We start from the raw sequence: 25,751 nt of genomic DNA on the forward strand, positions 1-25,751 counted from the left end.
AGGCTTTCAATGATTTCCTGGACTGGTCCATGGGACGCCAGGAGAATCTTGTATTGACGCACAAAAGTCGCCGCAGCGTGTGGCAGTGTAGAAATCCTGATTTCATGGATAGTGGTTAGACCACAGTCCAAGGAGTCGAGTGAAAGAAAATCTTTGTATTTTAACAAAAGTTGTCACAGTTTGTCTCGCTCAACATCGTTGGTAAGAGCATCTGCTTGGTCCACGACCTGTTCAATCTGAGACAAAACATCACAGGGAGTCTCTGATGGCTTTTAGCTTGGCAGTGAGCATGCGGTTTCCCCACGCTCAGGATCACCTACAGCAAGGCAGTGAGTCTGGGAAAGAAGGTGGAATGAATGCCAGAGGTTTTCAACCCCCTGCCCTCAGTTCTCCGTCTCCAATGTCCATAAAAGCATCCAAGCGCTTCAAAAGATTGATGCCAATGAGCAAAGGCATGGTCCCACTCTCACAGATGTACACGGGGTGTGTCAAGAACATGGGCCCGATCGTGAACTAGAGCAGAGTCTTGGAAGACAAGAGCACTGTAGAATCAGAGAAAACACAGATACTTAATGCACAGGGAATCAGTTCTGGAGGGCGCACGCCCCCCTCTACATCCAAGCAGACGCAGTCATAAAGAGACTTGTTCATGATTGTAAAATCTGAACCCCTATCTAAATGTGTTGCAGGGGTGCACCTGTTGCAAAATGACAGACACTGTGGGCTTACCACCCCTCCCCTGTGGCAGGAGAGGTCCCAGCAGTAGTTCGTCTGGCTCGACACCAGGGGGCGCCGGGCCACTGTCCATGGAGGTTTCACTTATCATCAATGTGGATGGAGCGATATGGGAGATGTGCGTTTCCTGTAATTCAGAGCAATTAGTACATCCGGTTGTAGCGTTCTCATGTTATCTGGAGGCAGATCTGCAGAACACAGCGTTACAGCCCCTCCCACCTGGAAATCATTTCCAAAATCTTGGATTTTTGTGACTTCCTGTTGCAGATTGAAAAGCTGCATTTTTATACTTCTCATTTCAGCAAGTTGCATTTGGGTCTGGGTCTGCGTTTAAGTTTTGCACTGGAAAAACAACGTTTGAGTTTGTGAAATCTGTAGTTGAAATTCATTTCTCATCTGTAGAATGAGGGATGTCAACTGATTAAGTTGTTCTGAAGCCACTGTCCAGATCCTTTAATTTGTTGTAAAATTAATGGAAGCTGAATAAGAAACAATGCTTACCGGTTGTTTGTAAATGAGCTTTGTTAAAGGAGAAATTTTTGTGTTTTGAATGAACATTCAGGGCAGAACAGTGAAGTAATGACCCAGAAATATCACTCTACTGACCGTACCAAATGGCTGGTCAAAGTTGCGTGGTCTTACCTGGCAAAATGGCGGCACGTGCGCATGCGCCGTGGTCCAACTGGCGGTTAGCACAAATACTAAGCTGAAGTCCGTTTCTCACACGGAAAGTGTTAAAAGCGCCACTAAATCTACTCGAACGAAGCGAAGTTTTATCCCTTTGTGGGTAGCGGATTTTAAAGACAGAGGAGCGCTGTGTTGATCGATTTTCAGCCGCGGGTAGCTACTCCGTTTTTGCTGAAATCAAGAGCTAAACTTTAGCAGCTGCGTGCCAAGCTTGCGGGGCCTGAATCAGGCGATTTTGGTCCAATTCTGCAGTAGAACTGGCCGGCCCGAATAACCGAACGTTCCTGAGCATTCGTATTGATATTCGCCCTAATAGCGTATGCACTTCGTGTTGCAGCGACGCTCTTCCATTTTAAAAACTTATATTGTTAGCAGCTAAGGCTAAGCAGCTCAACGGGCTGATCACCGTGATCAATCGGCAATCTGGAAGCGAGCATCCGGTGGGGATATTTATTTCCGTAAAACAAGTTATTACACAGTGTCATGAATGTAATGTGATGAAGGAGCTATTCCTCCAAGGTTATTTAACCTTTATCCACAGTTGCCTTTGACACCACCTGTCGCTTTTTACCTGGAGACTATCCAAAGACTGGTTTGCCGTACTGTCAACGCTGTTTCATCGGCTCCAGTACCAGAGGAGGGTCTAAGGACCTGGCATCCGGAGCTGTACGGAGGTCTCAATTCTGAGGGTATGTGGATGCGACAATATGGCGTCTCATGTGGTTATGAAACTACTCTGATCAGTTAGAAACAAAACATCATCCCACTCAGACTTGTCTCTCCGGATATGAGGGTTCTGAATGACACTCATTCACATACACCAACCATCTCACACCTCATTCAAACAGAACATCCATCATTAGAAAGTTAGTATTGTTTAAAATTATTTAGTAATAAACCATCTTAAACGTTTGAAGGTCTCTCTCTCTTCTCTTGTCTCTCAGTTAATACAAAGTGTTATCTAAATCCCTGCATTAAAAAGTTCCAATCTACTGATTTAAATAACCCAGTGTCCGCAAGATGGATTTTATACTAGATATGAACTTTTAATGTCTTATGGTCCTTAATTATAATGTAAATTACTAATGTTACACGAATCACTTGAAAAACATATATCAGCATGTATTTACATTCAAGATGACAGCAGGAAAAAATCCATTCTTTGTGCTAGAAAATCCAATATAGCTTGAGGTGACCTCAAAATGGCTGCGATCTGACGTCACCTTAGATGAAGAGAGATGAATCAGTGCCTCTAGTGATTACAGATCTTTCCGTTTTCAACCAGAAATGTCAGTTTTAGTGTTTTACTGTTTAAAAATGCCTCAGAATGAGCACCAAGTGTCCATAATGTACAAATATCAGGCTATGGCTCGCCATTCTGTAATGATTTAAATTACAAGTTATTTAATAAGCCATAAGGCGTAGAATTCCATAGTAAATATGATATCAACCTTAGGGATCTGTGAGGTTATTTTAAACCAGAAGATTGGAACTTTTTAATGCAGGGATTAGATAACAGCTTCGTATTCACTCAGAGACAACAGAAGAGAGAGAGAGTCAAGTTTAAAAGTTAAAAAATTTATTAATAAACAAATTATACTAGACTAACTTTAAACACTAAATGTATGGTGTAACTAAAGCAGGGCCGCGGGCAAAGGCAGACCCCCCTCTGACCAGAGCTCTCCCTTTTCCTCATCAATGAATGCATTAATGCGGCTCAGAAAGTCCATGCCAAGGGTGAAAGCCATCCTTGCATGGTTGGAGATGTAAACAGGGTGTGTCAGAGTCAGGGGACGGAGTGATATCTGGAGATCGAACCTAGAATACAAGATTAAGTCATGAGAGGAAGTCCTGTCAATTACAGAACATGGTGTGATTTCTGGGGGCCTGACCCCCACGCCACAAGAAATGCAAATGCGATCGAACGTGGCTCGTGTTACCAGTGTAAAGTCTGAACTTGTGTCAAGAAGTGCGTCGCAGAATAGATTGTGGGTCAGCTTTACTGACACCAGAGATTTACCACCTTTCTCCTGGGGCACTAGGAGTCCCAAGAACTTTATGGGAGACTCAGCGATGGGGTGAACATCAGGAACACCTAAGATCTTCAAAGAGAAATACGGACAACAAGGAATGAAGGACTTCCGCCGTTTGGAGCGATTACACCAGAAACGCGCACGTCTAAGAAACCACCTTCGCTTCTGTTTAAGATGCCGAGACGAAAACATCACACCCACAAGCCTACAGCTGAAAACACCAATCCGGACCAAGACAGCACAAAATATAATAGAAAGAGCACAGAGAGCACTGCTCAAGGAGAGGATAAGAAACGTCAAAACCAAACACGAGCAAGTAGAAGACAAACTGGAAAGAAGACACCTGGACCTAAAAAGGAATTACAAACTAGATAAACAAATGGAGGAACTAATTAAAGGACACATGATGGAAAAACAGGAAAAAGAGTTCACAAAAGTATATGAGAAAGACACATAAAGAAGTTAAACAAACTCATAAACAAGAAAAAATGGGAGGAAATACAAGATAACTCCACACCAAACTCATGGGTATGTAACATTTCACAATACGAACTAACAGAAGCAGAAGAGAGCATATTAAAGAAAGGTTTAAACTTTGCAGTCACACCAAAAGAAATACCATATGATGAATTCATAGCAGCAACAGAACTAGCATGTCAACAGATCACAGATGAGGGAAAGAAAGCAGCACTCAGAAATAACGTAGTTGGAATATTAAAAAACAGCCAAATTCAACACAGCAATATTACAAAAGAAGAACAATCAGCCATGACAGCTTTATCCAAAAGATAATTATTCTACCGGCAGACAAAGGAAGAACTACAGTAGTTATGGACAGAGAAAAATATAAACAACAGATGAAACAGATGCTAGAGGACAAAAATACATATAAAATACTTAAAAAAGATCCAACAGAAAACATGAAGAAAAACATGAAAAAATTACTGAAGCCACTACAAGAAAAAGGCAAAATAACAGACAAAATGTACAAATACTGGATTCCTACGGCAAACATAACACCAAGAATATATGGAACGCCAAAAATACACAAAAAAAAAACACCCCACTTAGACCAATAGTTGACAGCATAGGTACACCAACATACAACATGGCAAGAGATATCAGCAGAATCACCAGCCCATTATTAGGTAACACAGATCAACACTGCAAAAATAGCATAGAACTGGCAAAAGAACTAAAGGAGATTACAATAGAAGGCAACGGCATACTCATCTCACATGATGTCACATCCCTGTTCACAAAAACACCAATCCAAAAAACCATAGACATAGTAATTAACAGAATCAGACAGGACAAGACTTTACACAAAAGAACAAACTTCACAGCAGTTGACATAGCACAACTGATAGGACTGGTAGCTAACTCCACTTACTTCACATACGATGACACAATATACAAACAAATGGAAGGCTTCGCCATGGGTAACCCGTTATCAGCCACCCTGTGCGAGTTTTTCATGGAAGACCTAGAGCAGAAAGCCATAGCCACCGTCCCCCCCAAACTGCAAAATAAAACTATGGAAACGCTACGTAGATGACATACTGGAAATCATACCAAAAGGACAAACAGAAACACTAACACAACACTTGAATAACATTGATGACACAGGCAGCATAAAATTCACTTATGAGTCAGAAACAGAAGGCAGTATAGCATTTATGGATATGGAAATCACCAGGCAGACCGACGGGACCCTAAACATAAACACATATAGGAAACCAACACAAACAGACCAATATCTATTATGGACATCAGAACACCCCACCATACACAAAATGTCAGTAATCAGAACATTATATCACCGAACAAACATAATAACAGAAGAAAGAGACTGTAAACAAGAGGACAAACACATACAGTACGCTTTAAAGACCTGCAGATACCTGACATGGGCAATAAACAAAGGAAAACGGCAAACAAAAACGGAAAGAAAAGAACAACCTAAGCAAAGAACCAGAAACCCAGAAAGACAAGAACCAAAACCAGTGATAACCCTACCATACATCAGAGGCATAACAGAAAAAATAAGAGCAACAATGAAAAAACACAACATAAACACACCGACAAAACCATACACAACAGTTAGAAACAGACTAGTGCACCCAAAAGACAAAATATCAGCCGGACTTAAATGTGGAGTCATTTACGAAATCCCATGCAAACTTTGCAATAAATCATACATAGGAGAAACCGGACGCCAACTCAACACACGAACAATAGAACATAGAAAGGAGTGCGAGAAAGAGGCAAGTCAAAAACACACAAGAGCAGCAAAAGAAGAAGCAGAAAGTACAATAAAGAAGTCAGCCGTAACAGATCACTGCACAAGAGAAAACCATATAATGGACTGGGACCGCACAAGGATCATAAACACCGAACAACAAAAATACAAAAGATGGATTAAGGAAGCAATCGAGATAAGGAGACGTGGATGTGGGACCATGAACAGGGACGATGGAGTTTACACGTTGGACCGCGCATGGGACTGCATCGTCGGAGAGGGGAGAGCGGGCAGTAGAGGGCGACAACGTCCTCTGCTGCCCGCAGATAAACGGAGAAGGAAGTGACGCGCCACCATCAGCGTCAGCCTGAGGATGTCTGCAGCCACAGGCGAAACATAGCGAAAAAACAGGCAACGAAACCATTTCTGTGTTTTAAAAAAGAACGATAGCATGGAATTAGAAACAATACACAGCAAGAACACACCTAAGAGGATCAGTGTGTAATTGTCACACCCTGTCCTGTCTCCCCGTTTGGTTCAGCCTTGTGTCTCCGTTAATTGCTCACACCTGCCTCTCGTTTCCCAATCACCCTAGCTCCCGGCCCTCTTGTATTTAAACCCCTTCTGTTCTGTGTCTTGTGTCGGATCATTGTTTCATTGTCCTACGTGTCCCAGAATAAAGTCTTGTGTTTAATGTTCCCGTCTGCCTACCTGCCTGCTTCTTCACCAGCTCGTGGATCCTCACCTCCGCTTCGTACTCCGGCACGTGTGACAGTAATGAGTGTTAATTACATTTAATTAAGGATCACAAGACATTAATATTTCATATCGAGTATGAAATCCATCTTGTGGACACTGGGTTATTTAATCAGAAGACTGGATCTTTTTATTGCAGGAATGTAGATGACACGGTATTAACTGAGAGACAAGAGAAGAGAGAGAGACCTTCAAACCTTTAAGGAAATTTATTACTAAATAATTTTAAACAATTTAATAAGACTAACTCTCTAATGATGGATGCTCTGTTTGAATGAAGTGTGAGGTGGTTGGTGTGTGTGAATGAGTGTCATTCACAACCCTCATATCCGGAGAAACAAAGTCTGAGTGGGAAATGATGTTTTACTCCTAACTGATCAGAGTTTGAGACTCGTAATCATAAACACATGAGACGCCATTTATGTCACATCCACATACCCTCAGTGAGACCTCCACGATGGATCCAGAATGCCAGGTCCTTGGACCTTCCTTCCGGTACTGGAGCCAATGGTACAGCGTCACAGCACGACAAACTAGTTCTTGGATTGTCTCCAGGTAAAAATCGACAGGTGGTTCACAGCATCAAAAGGGGACACTCCTTGGGTCAGCGATTTCAGCTTTTATTCTAAAAGGTACCGTTGCTTGGTTCACAAAAACAACAGAATTTTCCCAGCTTGATGGTTCTCAGCTTAAAAACAGAAGTACAGATGGCCGGTCCAATACTTCGCTTAACATGCGGTGAACTTCATGGGATCTTGTGAACGAGATCTTGAGAACTGAACTTAAGATGGCGTTGGAACTGTTTTATTAATCTGGATGTTTTTGATTCTGGACAAATCAAAGCTGACAGATTTATAAACACCACAGAGACTATGCCACGCTTCCGACTAGGACGGTTCTGATTGGATCAGTACAGCAATGTGTCATGTGATTGTTTTCCTTATGTGTGTCAGTGTGTCTAGTGACTAGATTAGTCATATTACTTATTAAAACATGTTAATCATAATATTGTGATTTCACAGATCGGTCACATTGTATTATTGACTAACAGTTGTTTTGATTAGCTTTATAGAAAATAGAGTTCTTTGATTTAATAAAAGAAAAGAGTCTCTCCATCTTCTGTCTTCATTGCTGGAAAGTAAAGTTTAGAAGCAAATGCATGACCTTGAGGCTGTTTCATGCACTCTGGCGCTGTGTCAAAGGGAACTTTGGAAAAGGTTAAATTACCTTGGAGGAATAGTTTCTTCATCACGTTACATGTGAAACAATGTGTCATGTCTTTTAACGCTATGTGTCAGTCCTATTGGAACAATTAAAGTCATATTACTTTTATATTCTATAGGATTATAATAAAGTAATTAATATTTTGATTTCACAGATTGGTCATCTTATTTATTGACTAACACTTTGCGTGATTAGCTTATTAAAATAGAGTTGTTTGATTAATTAAAAGGAGAGAGTCCATTCTTCTTTCTTCTGTTGAGCTGAAAAGAAGCAGGTTAGAAGCAAATGCATGAGACCTTGAGGCCATATCTCATGCAGACTAGTTCTGTGCAGAGGAGAGGGGAAACTGTCATTTCATTCCGTTACACCATTTTGAAGTGTGTTTATGTGAACATTACAAATATTTACCATTATCACCTCTCCTGGGAGAAATATCTAGCTTCTAACAGGACTGATGGGCTAACAGCTCTTTTAGAAATTTGTTGTCATTTCAAAATAAAATTTTCAGAGCAGGTTATGTATTATTGTTTTATATGCATTTACAACAGTTGGTTTGGCTTTACATCGTTATTTAGATACAATTGTGTGTCAGACTGCCATGGTGCAAAAACAATGAAATTTACCACCACCAGAGTGACTGGGTGAGTGCGTGAATAGTGGACTCTGTAAAGCTCCATTAGAGCCTTAGCAGGCCAGACCAGTCAAATGTCTTGCCAAACACACCGCTCTATGGATGTGGTGGGCAGGATGTTACTGCAACTGAGCAAAAAAATAAATAAAAAGAAAGAAAACAAAGATGGCGATGACTCATTTGAAGCAGCTTTTGTATCATCTTTGGACTACCTAGCGTCATGTTCTGAGGTATGTGCTTAACCCAAGACATGCAGAATCAGAGACCGGAGGCAAGTATGATGGTAAAAAGTAAAAATAATTTTATTTTGACAGGAGAACTAAGGGCGCACTGAAGTCCAGCGGTTTCAGAAACAGGAAGCAGCGTCTACAGGGAAACAGAGGTGAGTATGGGAGTTGTAGTTCTGGGAGATTTGTTTGTAGTCGGACTTACTATGCGGAAGAGGAGTTGGAACTTGGAGGGGGAGAGAGCCGGAGTGATATCCAAAGTGAGGTAGCGGTCCAAATGGTAAATGGCCTGTATTTGATATAGCGCCTTCTAGAATTCTTGAAACCCCCCAAGGCGCTTTACAACACAATCAGTCATTCACCCATTCACACACACATTCACACACTGGTGGGGATGAGCTACGATGTAACCACAGCTGCCCTGGGGCGCACTGACAGAGGCGAGGCTGCCGAGCACTGGCACCACCGGTCCCTCCGACCACCACCAGCAGGCAACGTGGGTTAAGTGTCTTGCCCAAGGACACAACGACAGCGACAGACTGAGCGGGGCTCGAACCTGCAACCTTCCGATTACGGGGCTAGCACTTAACTCCTGTGCCACAGTCGCCCCAAGATGATGAGTGAGACGGAGGATGGTTTGAGGAGGTTGAGTCGGAGAGGGAGCGTGAGCGTGGTGGAGAGCGGGTCGGCTGGCGGAGGTGAAACAGGAAACGAACCAGTGATCTTCTTCCAGAGAGAGCGAGATATCCGAGGATCCAGGAACCTGAGGTGAGTACCCAAAACACATGAGGGAGTAATCCAAAAATCCAAAACACGACAAATCTTTGAGCAAAGTTTAAGCGAAATCTCAAAGGGCAAGCGACTACCAGTTAGTGGCAATCATCCGGCGTCATAGTCTGGTCACCCTCCTCCTTATAGAGCCGGCTCGCTGATGAGGAAGAGCTGTAGCTCCCTCTCCTGCAATCAGAGCTCAAAGGTTGTGAATGAAGTGACGAGTACTCACCCCGGCTCTCGACACCTAGACTTCGACTTTTCCGAGTCAAGAGCAGATTGATACTTAAATCCTTTATTTAGAAAAAGGAAGTATTTTCGTCTTCTTCTATGGTGTGTGGCAAACTGCCCCATTGACTGACATCTGTAGTAGTGAGTACGTCATGTTGTTTGCATAAATAGTTTGAAGACAACAGTAGAGTCCACCCCCCCACCCCACCCCCCCACCCCCCCACCCCACACACACACACACACACACACACACACACCCCACCCCGAACTGAGATCTGTCTATGGGTCGTGGCCGGACTATATAGTCACGTAAACAGGCTTGCCAGGCTAATAAAGATCACCACCAACAGCTAAATGTAGCACTCTTATTGAATCCAGGGGGTTGGGAGGAATTCCTGTTTTCCTTCTAATATCCATGCAATGGGATATCAGCAGTGATGCAAAGGTGTCAAAAATGCATGAACTTTAGGAGATGTTTTAGGATGCAACCTAAAACATCTCCAGCAATCAAATGTAGTGCTAGCTGTGATCAGATTAGTAGTTATCTTATAAATCCTGCAGGATTAGAGGTTTCTCCAGAGAAATGTTATTCAGGAAACTTTCTACAATACCAATACCAATACCAATTTTATTTATAAAGCGCATTCAACAAGGCATTACAACCAAACAAGGCGCTGTACACTAAAAATGTTAGTTAATTAAACCGGCATTATACAGTCATGTAGAACAGAGATAAAAGATAAGAAGGAAAAACAACAAAATTCCTAAAACTAACAGTTAAAAATCAATAAAACACAGGGAGAATAAAAAATATGAAAAACATTTTAAAAAGAACCTCAATAATACGGAAGTTGATATTGTGAATTCCATTTTTAAACAATGTAGATGTAAGTGATGGTCATACTTATGTGGTATACGCTAGGTTGAAGTAGTGAGTTTTCAAGCGTGATTTAAAAATGCTAGCTGTTGGTGCTAGCCTCACTAGCAGTGGTAATGCGTTCCACAGCTTCGGTGCACAGACAGAGAAAGCCCTTTCTTCACGGCTTTTTAAACGTGCATTCGGAACAGCTAGGAGGAGCTTATCTTCAGACCTGAGAGCACGCGGCGGGTTGTAGTAATGGACAAGTTCACACAGATATGGAGGAGTTTGATGGTTCAAGGATTTGTAAGTCAGAAGCAAAATTTTGAAATTTATCCTGAACTGCACGGGCAACCAGTGGAGAGATTTCAGAATTGGAGAAATGTGTTGTCTTCTGTCAGCTCCAGCCAGCAACCTAGCTGCTGAATTCTGGACCAGCTGAAGTCTAGAAAGAGCTGCTTTACTGATGCCATATAAGCAGGAGTTGGAGTAATCCAGCCTTGAGGTGATGAAAGTGTGGACCACCGATTTCAGAAGACGTACACTCACGATGTGCTTTAGTTTCGAGATGCGTCTTAGTTGGTAAAAACATGATTTAACTGTGTTATTGACCTGGGCATTCATCTTCAGAGCCTGGTCCATTTTTACTCCAAGTTTGGAAATATGATAGGTGAAAAAGACTGTAAATCTTTACACAGAAATTAAACATTATTATACCTGTAAATTTACCAGGTGTGCAGCTATCTTTGTTGTTGATTAAACTTCTATTTTGCCCATTTTCATTTCTTAATCTAAAATTGTCAGTCTGCAGACAGCCGTCACTTTAACACCATTTTCATCTGGCAAAAACTCTTTGGTAGCAGACCCCTTACATTGTTAAGTGTAAATTGGGATTTTAATGGATAAGGCATGTTTGTCCAGCACATCCCACAAATGCATGTTTGGGGTAATGTCCTGCATGTTCTGTTGTGTAGTAGGACTCATTTTCTTGTTGTGGTAGACCAGTAGTAACAATAGTATACATGGAGGGTTGTATTCAGTGAGTAATAACGTTTAGGTATGTGGTTACTGTCAAATATACATTCACATGAACGACAGGACTCAGTTCTCCCCAACAGATCTGTCCTCGTTAGCTTTCCCACTGCTTGGAGTCAAATCTTGCTGATTCACCTATGGTTGTAACGCCTACATTTGCTGAATGTTTATGTCTTTGATGAGTTACCATCGTTTTTACCTGACGCTGAAGGATCACGTGAAACTTCTCACAGCAGTTCCAGATGAGAGGCTGAGAAGCTTTTCTGGAAGCAGCCACAAAACTTCAGAAATAGATTTAAGTAGCCTGCAAGCGGAGCAAAGAGAGCTGGATTTCATTAAACTAAGTTTGATATTCAACACATCTTTTCCAATGCTGCAACTTCTGAGGAGATGAAAATTATTAGATTCATTTTGCCATCCTTCTTAGATTTTCTCAGGAATGAAAACGGCTTGGACACACAAACAAACCATGACAACACTGACGATCAAACCCAATGAGACGGGGCCACAGATGGTGGTCAAAGTGGTTCTATGCTGAGTGGATTTGGAAGTGGTTCCATACTGTCACTTTTAACTTTGACCTTGATATCATCAAAGCAGGAACTCCAACATATGCAAACGCACAGGGAGATAAAACAGAAAGGACAACATCCTCATTCCACACAGATGGTAGCTGCACATTTTTTAAATCACAAACAGCAAAAGTTGACTTCATGGAGTCCTTAAATAAAGTTGGTTACTGGTAAATAAACATTTGTTTCTGCTAAAATCACATTCCTTCTTGTTGTCATGATGTGATTTATGTCTGAAAGCAGGCAGGAGGAGGATGACACACAATCAGCAGGACCTGTGCTGCAATGCAGTTGTGTTGGCATCAAATCTCTGCAGAACACTGATGATTTCATGTTTTAATGGGAAACTGCATGACTGAGAAAATGTGACTATATATTACAAAGTAAAATAGATTTGTTATATAGGTAAAAGTTCTGAGTTATGAAACACCTTTTCTGTCCATTTCACTGTCTAACAAATTTATGATTGAAAATAGTAAATGATTTTGACTGGACGTCATAAATGTTTTAGTCAGATTATTATTATTGATTGATGGAGTGATAAAAAGGGTAACCTGCATCTAAACTCTGACAGTTTGACATAATTTTCCAAAATAACAGATGCAATTTGCACTAAACTGATTCATGTGTTTCTTGATTCAACACACAAATATTTTCTCCATGTGACACAAAATCTAAAAACTAATAAATCACCTCTAGTTTAATAAAAGCTTTGTGGAGACTTGGAATTTAATAATGAGACTTTTATTTCTTAACCAGTTTCTTATTTTCTCAAATAAGAGATTTGCAAATGAAAGCTCATATTTACTGAAGTACAGAAGAGAATGTGGGCCACTGAAAATATACGAAAAGAAAAGAAATTCTGACTAATCTCAAAGTTAAAAATCTGAATTCTGAGGAAATAAAGATAAATGGCCTGTATCTTATCTAGGGTTGTGCTCTCCAAGGCGCTTTGCAATACAGTTATTCAAACACACACACACACACACACACACACACACACACACACACACACACACACACACACACACACACACACACACACACACACGTGAAAAAACTCAGAATTTTGAGATTAATGTCAGAATTCTGAGAAAAAGTCAAAATTCTGAGCTAAAAATAGTCGTCAGAATTAACTTTCTTGCTGATAATTGTCATGAATAAAAAAGAAGAATCTTTAAACTCTTGATCTCATAAATTATTACACAAAGGCATCTATGCCTTTTCATAGTCTGATATTGTCTATTCACCTTTCATACTGGTATTTACTGGTTGTGTTATCTATATAGCCAAAACAAAACTGGAAATTTTCTAATGAATTTTTATTGTTATTGTTTACTACCAGTTAGCTAAAAAAATTTATTTTATTTATTTACTTATCTTTAAAGAGGATCAGCTACTAGAGATGAACCATCTTTTTTGCAAGTGGGTCCTCCATCCAGGTTTTCTGTCAGAAAGGGACTTATTATGCAAAACCCACCTGTTGCATCTTTTTGTGCAGCTATGTGGGTCTCTACTGCCTCTATAAACCCTCCAAATGTGGAAAAAACAGTAAATGGATTTTTTTCTTTCAGTGATTGATTTAAGATTTATGTGCCTAAAACGAGCCATTTCACAGCGTCCCTGATTGTGATATCACAAATGGGGAAATTAGCATAGAACCAACCCTGACCTTTCAGGCTGGACAGCAGCAACTCTGCATTGGGTCCTCCTTAGATACTGGAGCTGCTCAGCCTATAGTAGCCTGAGCTAGGGATGAATGGGTGTGGCTTGTCTTCTAAAGGTGACAGAGCCCTGAAGTGGCTCATTCTGGAAGGTACTGAAAATTACAAGAAATGAACTGCTTTGTTTTGTATTGACCATAAAACTATCATTACTTAATCATTTTAGGTCTCTTTTAAAACATTGATCTACTGCTCATAGTTTCATGAAGTCAGTCTGGTACTTTTGATGCTTCATTGTGTGCAAACTGAGAAAGATCAATCAACAGTCAAAAACTGTCAAAATAATATGATCACATCCTGAATTTAACTACAAACAAAACAGGATGTGGTGAGAGTCATTAAAAATGAATATATTACATTTACATTTGAGTCATTAAGGACGTCTGCTGCTAAGATGTTTCTAAGCTGGGAGCAAAAATACAGACACACATGGGAAGGTTGGGACTCAACAACACAACAAAACAGAAGTTCATTTTATGGCATTAAGCAGTTTTATGAGTATCTGTGTAACCAGAGCTCACTGGGAACCAGTCAACGGCAGTGATGTGCTTTTAGGCATGTTTCCAACCCTTGCAACTAAACTGGAGTTAATAAAAGTTGTCAAATACTCAGAATGTGAGTGTGTGTGTCTGTGTGTGTGTTTTGTGAGTTTCTGTAACCTTCAGCTGTGAACCTGATTTATTTTTTACTCACCTGAACTTGTAAAGAAAATTAATTGGCAAATATTACTTATAGTTCCCTTTATGCACACCAGCACAGCTCCTCAGTCACTTCAGCCATGTGGTTTTGCTTTGTCTTAACACATAGCGGTTAAAATGATACGGTGGTTAAACACAGAGAACACCACCTACCAATAAAAACACACCACTGCTGCTACCTCAACCTCGTCCGCCTCCATTAGGTGTTGGCGTTTCCATAAAACTGCCACAAAGAGGAGGAAGTTCAAGGTTTCGGGACAGCAGCGTCAACATCCTCCAGCCTGACCAGGACTTGTGACTGATGCGAGTTCAGACACACCATTACTTCTTTTACACATGTGGTTCTCATGTGGGAGTGACATGAAAAGGAACAGCGAGGGGCTGGTATTAATCACAGCAAATAGTGATAGTCAAGACACTCTATAAATCTGTGTGAACACAGCAGTTGTGTCAATTACAAACTAATTCCACAGGCAAAGCGAGTCTCGCAGGTTTTATCTCTGACATTAACTGTTACACAGCTATTATTTCAGGATCTTGGGAATAAGTTGAAAACAGCATTAAAGCATTATTTTGCTTGCCGTATATCCCGCTGTTTATTAATCTGATAGCAATTCAGTGTGACAGAGTAAATTGTGAATTATCCCCATGATGTTGTTTTGTCACATTTTGTGACTAATTTGGCACATACTGTCACACCCTGTCCTGTCTCCCTGTTTAGTTCAGCTCTGTGTCTCGTTAATTACCCCCACCTGCCTCTTGTTTCCCAATCACCTTAGCTCCCGGTCCTCCTGTATTTAAAGCCCGTCTGCTTCTTGTCCTGTGTGGAGTCATTGTTTCATTGTCCAGCGTGCGTCCTAATAAACCTGTTAAGTGAATCCTACCTGTCTGCCTGCTTCCTCCCCGGTCTGGATCCTCGCCTTAGCTCCGCTCCACTCCGCAGCACGTCGTGACAGAATGACTCCACCCAGTAATGGATCCAGCGGGGAGATTCTCCCATGGAGTTGCCTTCTCCAGTGGCTCACGTCCGACCACTGGCCAGCTTCTCCATCTCTTTCTGCTCCGGATCCGCCTCACCGCAGACGACGGCACCGACCTGCATCCTCGGCTATCCTCGCCGCCCTCCCGGAACCGGATGGGAGTTTGGACCGGGAGATGCTCCAGGATCGCTCCAGCAATGAGGGCACGAGGCTGGCCATCTGCTCCCCCGGAGTCGGTCCACGGCATGGGGAAAGATGCCGGACTCCACCACCATCCGTGGTCTCCAGACGGAGCTGTGAGCTCGCTTCTGCCCCTGCCTGGCGCGGCTGTTCGGACACGCCCCCGGCCAGACCACCAGTCCCGTCTCCTGCCGAACCGGCGCCTCCGTCGTCTGCAGGGGGAGGAGCAGCAATCGCAGCCCGGCTGATAGAGCTCCAGGCAGAGCTCGGCTGGTTCCCTGAGCTCATCAGCCTCCAGCAGTCTCACCTGGACGCTCTAACCTCCCCGAACCGCCAGGAGAGGGCCTCAGGCCAGCATGCAACTTCCTCCTCATCTCAGGGCCAGAGGAGCGAGCCCGGGGTTCACCCAGCGGGGCTCGCCGGTCAGCGAGCTGAGCTGGTCCAGCTCCGTTGGACGCTCAGCCTCAGGGAGCCACAGCTGGACGATCTGACCTCCCTCCTCTCCTCATCGTTCCCAGCTCTCCCAGCAGCGGCTCTGCCACCAGCCCAGAAGCTGACAGATCGGGCCCAGAAGCAGACGGTACCAGCCCATAAGCCGACGGAGCGGGCCCAGAGGCAGAGGGTACCGGCCCGGAAGCAGACGGTACTGGATCCGGTCCATAAGTTGGCGGTCCAGAAGTCGAGGGACCAGAAGCCGACTCCCCCGGGCCAGAAGCAGACGACCCCGGACCAGAAGTCAATGGAAGTCGACGTCCCTTCCTGTTCTGAAGTCGACGCCCCTTCCTGTTCTGAAGTCGACGCCCCATTCCTGTTCTGAAGTCGACGCCCCATTCCTGTTCTGAAGTCGACGCCCCTTCCTGTTCTGAAGTCGACGCCCCTTCCTGTTCTGAAAGTCAACGCCCCTTCCTCCTCTGAAGTCGTCTCCTCTGAAGTCGTCTCCGAAGTCGACGTGTCTGAAGTCGTCTCCGAGGTCGACGTGTCTGAAGTCGTCTCCGAGGTCGACGTGTCTGAAGTCGTCTCCGAGGTCGACGTGTCTGAAGTCGTCTCCAAAGTCGACGTGTCTGAAGTCGTCTCCAAAGTCGACGTGTCTGAAGTCGATGCCTCCTCTGATGTCGCATCGTCTGAGGATGCTCTCTGCACTCCAGGTGTTGATGCTCCTTCCAGTCCAACGTCTCCACCGTCTCCGGTTCCGAGGGTGGTTCTGAAAGTCGCTCCGTCCCAGCCTGCAGAGACGTTGTCACCGGCCCAGCCTGCAGAGCTCCTCTATCGTAGACGCAAGCCCCCAAGGGTCCGTCCTCGTCTCCTCCTCTACCGCAGGCGCCGGCCTCCAAGGGCCCGTGCTCGTCTCCTCCTCTGCCGCAGGCGCCGGATTCCAAGGGTCCGTCCTCGTCTCCTCCTCTGCCGCAGGCGCCGGCCTCCGAGGGCCCGTCGCCTCCTCATCTGCCGCAGGCGCCGGCCTCCGAGGGCCCGTCGCCTCCTCTTCTGCCGCAGACGCCGGCCTCCGAGGGCCCGTCGCCTTCTCTTCTGCCGCAGGCGCCGGCCTCCGAGGGCCCGTCGCCTCCTCTTCTGCCGCAGGCGCCGGCCTCCGAGGGCCCGTCGCCTCCTCCTCTGCCGCAGGCGCAGGCCCCCGGACTCTGCTGATCCCTGCCGCCTCTCCATCGGTCCCTCGGTTCCTCTGGGCCCTCCCTCCGGGTTCCCCTCCTCCTGCCCTGCTCCTTGTTCCGGTGGGCGTCTGGGATCCGCCCTTTGAGGGGGGGGGGTGTACTGTCACACCCTGTCCTGTCTCCCTGTTTAGTTCAGCTCTGTGTCTCGTTAATTACCCCCACCTGCCTCTTGTTTCCCAATCACCTTAGCTCCCGGTCCTCCTGTATTTAAACCCCGTCTGCTTCTTGTCCTGTGTGGAGTCATTGTTTCATTGTCCAGCATGCGTCCTAATAAACCTGTTAAGTGAATCCTTCCTGTCTGCCTGCTTCCTCCCCGGTCTGGATCTTCGCCTTAGCTCCGCTACACTCCACAGCACGTCGTGACACATACCATGAATTAATTCATCTGTTGCAAGAGAAATAACATTTTACATCACACAGCCACTCTCCTGGTCCTCCACCTTAATTCAATTACACCGTACTTTGACTGAATAACACTTTTAATCATTCAGATGTCCCACCTCCATAACTACTATCAACCACATTACAATCATGTGACCGAGTTTGTTAAAGGGTTAATCACACAGTGACTCTACTGGGCTATTCCGTGTAGGTCGGTTCAGGTACTCTGTTCCTGAAAATGGCCCACATATGATCCTTTTCACCAGATAGCTGAAGTGGAGACACATGCATGCCACAGAGTTCCTATAACATTACTCTGAAGTTTCAATAGTGGAGACACAGCTATAGTCAGAGATACAGATTCATTATTTAGCCTAGTTTTTAAGCACCACTGCATCCTAGTTGCACACGTTGACGGATCAGATCCTTTTTTAGACGGAAAATGATTCCAAATATTGAAAAATGGCTTCAATTTTATGTGCAACTTTTTCATGTTTTTAAATCATCTTCTTGAACCAGTATGTGCTAAAATGATACTTTACAGGGTTAATGAAAAGTCGCTCAGACCCCACCACCCTCTGTGGCCAGGAAATCGCACTTGCAACTTCAGAGTGCCAGTCCGGTCCCTGTTAGATGTAATAAAGTAGAGCTGACATGCCTGGCACTGTAGTCTGCTTCCAGCACATTTCCCACATGTTTTGGATCGTGAACACAGCTGATTTGTTTAATTTAGTGATGATTTCTTGTAGACAGTAATGAAAACTGGAGACATTTCAGCTGTTAGATTAAGGTGTTTAAAAGACAAATGAACAGCGAGGAGATACGTTTCACTTTTGGTTTTACTAACCAGCTCTAGGGGGTGCTAAAAGCAAGCCACAACTGCAAAGTATCCCTTTAAATCATGTATGGTGTGGGTTGAAAATCTAACCGATGTTACAACTTTGCTCAACAAATTGCATTTTGACTATAAGAGATTCCTCCATGCCAGGGCCAGATTAAGACTTCGTTGTACCCTGGGCAACAATATTCAAGGGCCCCATCATCACGACCCAAGGATCACCATAATATGGTCACATACAGAATATTTTACTGTAATATGCAGTAAATATACTCAATACTTGAATGTCTGACTTCACGTAACCCACTCAAGGTCACCTTTGACCCACCTTGTGTGGACTGACCAATGAGGAGAGAGTCTTAACTTGAGGCCCTCTCTTCATTGGTCAGTCTACATAAGACTGACTCTCAACTGACGTTCAAAGTTATAGGCAGTGAACAGTCTCTGTGCAGCGCAAAAGCCCGGGTGGACAGTTTGTTTAATATAGGGTGATCATATTTCCATTTCCAAAAAAGAGGACAGGGGATCTGTGCCTATGACATCACACTATGGCAATGCCACACAATGCTGGGACCCTTTTTTTTTAAGAACTAAATTAATATCAGATTCTGCCAATAAAAGGGCTCTAAAACAATAAATACTTAGCATATTTACTGCAAAATCTCATTTTTCTGCTTCAGTGCTGCAACAAGGTTTTATTAATAATAAATTATAACTTTTGTTTTACTTCAGCATCGGTACGCTTCCTGTGCAGATTATTAAGGATGCTTGTTTCAGCTGTGAGATTAGACGATAGGATCAATGATAAAATAAGTTTTCACACTGGAAACTTTCAGAGAATCCACAAATAGTGGCTTTCAAATGGTTTTGTTAGTTTTTGCAAGTTTAGAAAAGAAGCAGATGAGACAGCATGTCTGATAATTTAGTTTTTCATCTGATAATATTAGAACATGTCAGTAATATCTGAGGGGCTTTTATAAACACTGTATAACTAACACTCCTGGAGAGGGTATGGATTACACAGAGGCTTCTGGGGAGCCAAGCTATGGGGGTGGTGGTGGTGGTGGTGGGGGGGTGGGGGGGGTGGGGGGTGGGGGGGTCATTTTGCCTTGGCCCCCAAAATGTCTTGAAACGGCCCTGGGTGTGTGACTGAGTTTTGAAGGTGATCTGAATTGTATCAGATGTATAAATATGATGTGTATAACTTATTGTTTTGCAGGTAAAAACACATAGTGGAGATAAATCTACGTACATTTTACTTTTCAACACTTTGTTTTGTTTTCTTGTTTTTATTTAACTATATTTTCCTGTCCTGTCTGTCTCTCTTCTTCCTGCATCTCCTCTAAACTCTCCAGAAAATCTGCTGCCTGGATTCTTACCTTTTCACCTCATCGGTTACTTTTGAGCAGACCAAAGGGATCTCCTGACCACAAAGCGGAGTGCGCGTTTCGATGCGTCGGTGAGGTGAAATCACCGCAGCACAGGTGATGAGCTCCGCAGTAGCAGAGCGTTTCAGGCACAAATAAGACAGAAAGTAGAGAACATGTGTGAACATGAACGATCGTGTGTTAATTATAGTTTTTTGGTTGCGCCACTTTGAGAATGGACTGTGCGCTGGACGCAGCAGCCTGGAGCTCTGCGCACCGATCATCGCTCTGCCGCTCTCTGCTGAAAAGAGTCCATGAATGATAATATAGTAATATAGGTAGAAAACTTTTTTCCGGCTCCCCTGGATGTGTAGGATATACAGCTCCCCCATCCCTGCTCCTGGATGAAAAGCCGGACATTTTCATCAATACAAGAACCCGGACATCCAGGACAGAGTGAAAAGCGGACATGTCCGGGGAAAACAGGACGTACGGTCACACTAGTTTAATATAAAGCGGGAGATTACAGATACAGTAATTTGCTCATGCCCTTGCTGCCCTGGGCCCTTTAGAGTTTGTGGGCCCTGGGCAATTGCCCAGTTGCCCATATGGTTCATCCGACCTTGCTCCATGCTGAATGCAATGAAGCAACGTTGTCACTGAAAGGTGAATTTTCTTCTTTGGTCCTAAACTTGTTCTGCTTTGCTTCAGTCCGTCTGCGTACTTTGTTAGAGAAAGAAAGCACAGTTTTTCAAAAATTATCTTGGTTAATTTTGATCAGCAATGGTCTAATTTTGTGACTCCCTCCTGTTCTGTGGGCTTGGATGCAGTTTGTGGCCAGCACAGGCTGTTCAGAAGGATTGGATTGAGATCAAAGAGAGAATAAAAAAAAGCTCGTTTGTATTATGATCTGACTTTAGCTTCATTTCAGAATGGTACCTGGTCTGAATACATTTTTATTTGCAAACAGAAGAGAGAAGAGACATCTCACAGTTGCATGCAATTTTATTTCTTGTCAATCCAGAGGACAGAAACACAACCTGGAAAACAGACTCATAGAAAATTGTCTGCTTAGATATATATACCAGGGGGTGATTAAAAGCAGATGGAGGATTATTGCAGCGGAGGGTTTCATAAAACATCAGGATACTTCAGGATATTGGGTGAACCAAATTTGTCCTCAGATCTCCAATGCAGGCTGACATGAAGCAAAATATGGATGTTACCGATCTTTAGTCTTGAGATCTCTGCATCTGAGCGAGACTCTGAAACTAAACGCATGCAAGCAGCTGCATAATGTTTTATGGCTGCCTGATGAATAAAAATCAGTGTTGCCAGCTTCGCTTATTATGACTGACATTAGTCCTTTTTTTGTTAATGAGTATTGGCAGCTGCGGGTATCATTTTTTGGTACTACCGAGTTTCCAAATTTTAATTTTGATCATCCATAGTCCGTGTGTAAACATTGTGGTGGGACAGTGGTGGGTGTTCCAACAGCACACTCCCAATTACAGTGTCAGCATGCTGATGTTTACCAGGTGTGTTTACCACGGTCATGTTCTTAGTTAAAGCTCTGTTAAGCGACTTGTCTGTACAAATTTCATGACAGCCAGAAAATCCAGCCTGGACTCTCCAGCAAAGCGACTGAATGACACAGCAGTTATGAAACATTAATGCTCATAAAATAATGAATCCAGACAAGCTGTGTGTGTGGTAATATTCATTTAATGTGCAATATATAAGAATGACATCCTGTGTTCAGTCGAAGCAAAAAGTTACTTTCTCACTACTGTTCTTTCAGTTTTAAGGTTGTTGCCAGTTATGGATCAGCACCACAAGACATGAGATTGCTTCATGAGATTAAACCTCCATCCCATTTCCCATCTTCCCTTAATTTCCAAAGTCCTAGAGAAAACTGTTGCATCTCAGCTCCATTCCCATCTCACCCACAATAACCTTTATGAACAGTTTCAGTCTGGCTTCCGTCCCCACCACAGCACAGAAACAGCTCTCATCAAGATCACTAACAACCTACTCATTGCTGCTGATTCTGGTTTAATCTCTATTCTCATTCTCCTCGATCTGAGTGTGGCCTTTGACACCATTTCTCATCCCATCCTCCTCAATAGACTCTCTTCCTTAGGCATCACTCACACCCCCCTCCGCTGGTTTCAATCTTACCTTACTGGCCGCACTCAGTTCATCCAGTTAAAATCCTTTACCTCAGAACCCTCCCCAGTCAAGTCAGGTGTGCCCCAGGGCTCTGTCCTGGGGCCCCTCCTCTTCATAGTATATCTCCTCCCTATCGGCAAAATCTTCCGCAAATTCAATATCCAGTTTCACTGCTTCGTGGATGACACCCAGCTCTACATTTCCAGTAAGCCCAACTCAACTCTCCCACCATCCTCCCTTACACTCTGCCTCTCTGAAATCAAATCATGGTTCACCTCTAATTTCCTCAAACTCAACGGCAATAAAACTGTACTTCTTCTAATTGGCACTAAATCCACCATCTCAAAATCTGACAGCTTTTCTTTAACTATTGACAGCGCCATAGTCTCCCCCTCCCCTCACGTCAAGAGTCTGGGTGTCATCCTCGACAGCTCACTTTCTTTTCAAGCTCACATTAATAACATAATTCGGTCAGCATACTTCCATCTATGTTCCATAAACCGTCTTCGCCCTTTCCTTACCCCTCACACTGCCGCCATTCTCGTCCACAGCCTCGTCACCTCCCGTATCGACTATTGCAATTCACTTCTTTATGGTCTCCTCAACAAACTCCTTCATAAACTGCAACTGGTCCAGAATTCAGCAGCCCGTATTATCACCAGAACCCCTTCCTTTCACCACATCACCCCGGTTCTCCAACAGCTTCACTGGCTCCCAGTTAAATTCAGGTCCATCTTCAAAATTCTCCTCCATACCTTCAAAGCAATCCATAACCTCTCTCCTCCATATATCTCAGACCTTATAAGTATTCACACTCCATCCCGTTCTCTCAGATCTTCTTCTTCCATCCATGCGGTTCCTTCTGCCCGTCTCGCTACCATGGGGAGCAGAGCTTTCAGCCGCTCTGCTCCTCGTCTCTGGAACTCACTTCCCCCAGACATCAGGAACATCGACAGTTTTACCCTTTTCAAAACAAAACTCAAAACACATATGTTTAAATCTGCCTACAACCTCTGATTTTATTGAACTGTTTCTCTCTTTGTTTTTTTTTTCTTGTTTGGGTTTTATTATTGTTTTATTGTATTTTATTAAGTATTTTCTGTCAAGTGACCTTGGGTGTTCTGAAAGGCGCTTTTAAATAAAATGTATTATTATTATTATTATAAATTGCTCACAACTGATGTAGAAAATCACTTTGTACCCAGGCAGAGTAGGAGTGCCCAATCCTGGTCCTGGAGGGCCGGTATCCAGCACATTTTAGTTTTAACCCTGTTTCATCACACCTGATTTCAATCAGCAGGTAATTAACCAGCTTCTGCAGAGCTTGATGAGCTGCAGCACATGTGATTTAACAACTTAATCAAACATGTTGGAGCTGAAAAACCACTAAATCTTGCAATACCAGCCCTCCAGGACCAGGATTGGGCACCCCAGAAAGAGATTCTAGCATTTAATCTCAGAATAGTAATTTGCAAACTTAGGTCTGACCCAACACAGGAGTTCATCAAGAGGAGCCAGTTAAGGCATCTCAGACATCTGACCAGGATGCCTCTTGGACACTTCCCTGGTGAGGTTTCAGGGCACGTCCAACCAGGAAAAGACCTAACAGAAGACCCAGGACATGATGGAAGGACTACGTTTCTCATCTGGTCTGGGAACACTTTAGGATTCCCCCGAATAAGCTGGCTCGAGTGGCTGGGGAGAGGGAAGTCTGGGCCTCTCTGCTTGGGCTACTGCCTCTGCAACCCAACCCCAGATAAGGGGAGGACAATGGATGGATGGTTACTGAATAAACAAACTCCAAAAGCAACGCTGTTATTCCCAAAATGGGGTACCAAACTAAAAGTTCTACTATCCAGTGAAGAACAGAAAACATGCAGTTCTATTTCATCTAGTCTTAGCCCTTAAGCTAGCTGCTATTGGAAGAATGATCTCCGCATCAGCCAATCATGAAGAGCTTAAATGTACGCCCACCAATAGTGGGCCCCCTCGTGGTATATAACCGCAGTGACCCCACTGCTCACCTCCTTTTTCTCTTCATGCCAAGCTTGAGAGCTTTATTAAAGAGCAAATATTATCTCAAAAGAGCAAATTATCCGAAGACGACTTACCAGCCATGTCCAGCGACACCAGACCCTGCCGACCTGCCAGACAAGCTCCATTTCCAGCGGCGACCTGCACGCTAAGTGTGAGGTCTGTCTCGGGGCTCACCACGCTGGCCTGGCCTTGACCCCGCAGGCCTCGTGCCCGTTCTGTGCCGCTCTGCCCGTGGCGGAGAAGATTCGCCGGGTCGAGTACTTCACTCCCGCCGCCGACGAAGAATTTCCGGTGGCTGACTCCTACCCGCTGGACAAGGCTTTGGTTTTCTTCTACGCCGGTCAGGAGCCGGCTGGCTTCAACCGGCTGGATGACGTCACTGACAGCGAAAACTACGATGAGGCGGCGTCCCTCCTAGACATAACGGAGGTCGACGAGCTTCGCTCAGCGGGTCCTTCTGCCCCAGTGGCTTCTCGCTCCTCCCTGCCAGCAGTAAGAGCACTGCTCCAGGAGCTGCCCGCCATCATTTCTGCGTCAGCAGCCCGCAAGGGGCTAGCTGTGCCAGAACCGGCCCTGCCTGAAGCGGATGATTTGGCGGGAATTTTCGGGGCAACTCAGACACGCTGTCCAGACCCTGTCTGGCCGCGCTTCCCCGCTGCTATGAGCTGCTGGTCTGCCGCCTTCTCCGAGCCTGCCAAGCTCAAGGCGCCAGTCTCCACATATGCGCCCATCACCAAGGTCGAGGGGTTTTCCGACCAAGGCTGGCCGTCCGTTCCTCCACTAGAGCCGGATTTGGCCTCGCTGTTCGGCGCCAAGAACCACCTCGCTGGCCCGCGAGCTGTTCCCGCTTCAAAACATGACCAGCTGCTGACGCGGCTCACCGACCGCGCACATCAGTGTGCCTTTCAGACCGGCGCTGCAGGGAATAACATCGCCCTTCTTGCCTTCGGCGTCTCCAAGATGATGGAGGAGCTGGAAGCTCCCGAGGAGTCGAAAGCCATCATAACTAAGACTGCTGATGCCATCCTCAATCTGTGTGCTGCTGTGCTCACCGGTTCTGCTCGCATCGCTGCCTGGCAGACCCTCATCCAGCGAGCGATCTGGCTGAAGGCCCTGCCCTCCATTCCGGAACATCTGCAAAGGGAGATGCTGGATGGCCCCATCACCACCGATGTTCTGTTTGGTCCCCATCTTAGGGGCGTCATTGAGAGGGCTCAGAAGACGGCCGAACTATCGGCTACGGTGCGAGACCTGGTCCACCCTCGGTCAGCCTCGCACTCCGGCCGTTCAGCCAGAGGATGGGACAAACGGCGCGGAAGCTTCAGACGTCCAGCTGCACCGCCCGCTCCACGGAGCCGGCCTCCCGCTTCGGCTCCACATCAGCGGGACCAGCGAGATGGCGGACAACGGTTCCGGCGGGGCCAGCAGACGCCGTCTTGGCAGTCCCAGGTGCAGGAGCCTCGCCGAAAGCAGCCACGGAAGTGACTGTTTGGGGGGAATGTGTGTGTTGCTGATTGTTCTGATGTTGTTGGTTTTGAAATAAAACCCAAAAAACGTCACTCAAAGAGCTCAATCCTACAGTCCTCCGCAGAATCCTCTGCCGAGTTTTCACACATGTTCCCCACACCAAGCACTGCTGCACGCACACATGTTCCTGCAGGTAGTCATAATACACGGCCAGCCGTAAGGGTGCGCTCCATTTGCGCT

The sequence above is a fragment of the Nothobranchius furzeri genome, chromosome 14 (genome assembly GCF_043380555.1).
Source record: "Nothobranchius furzeri strain GRZ-AD chromosome 14, NfurGRZ-RIMD1, whole genome shotgun sequence".
Lineage (NCBI taxonomy): Eukaryota > Metazoa > Chordata > Actinopteri > Cyprinodontiformes > Nothobranchiidae > Nothobranchius > Nothobranchius furzeri.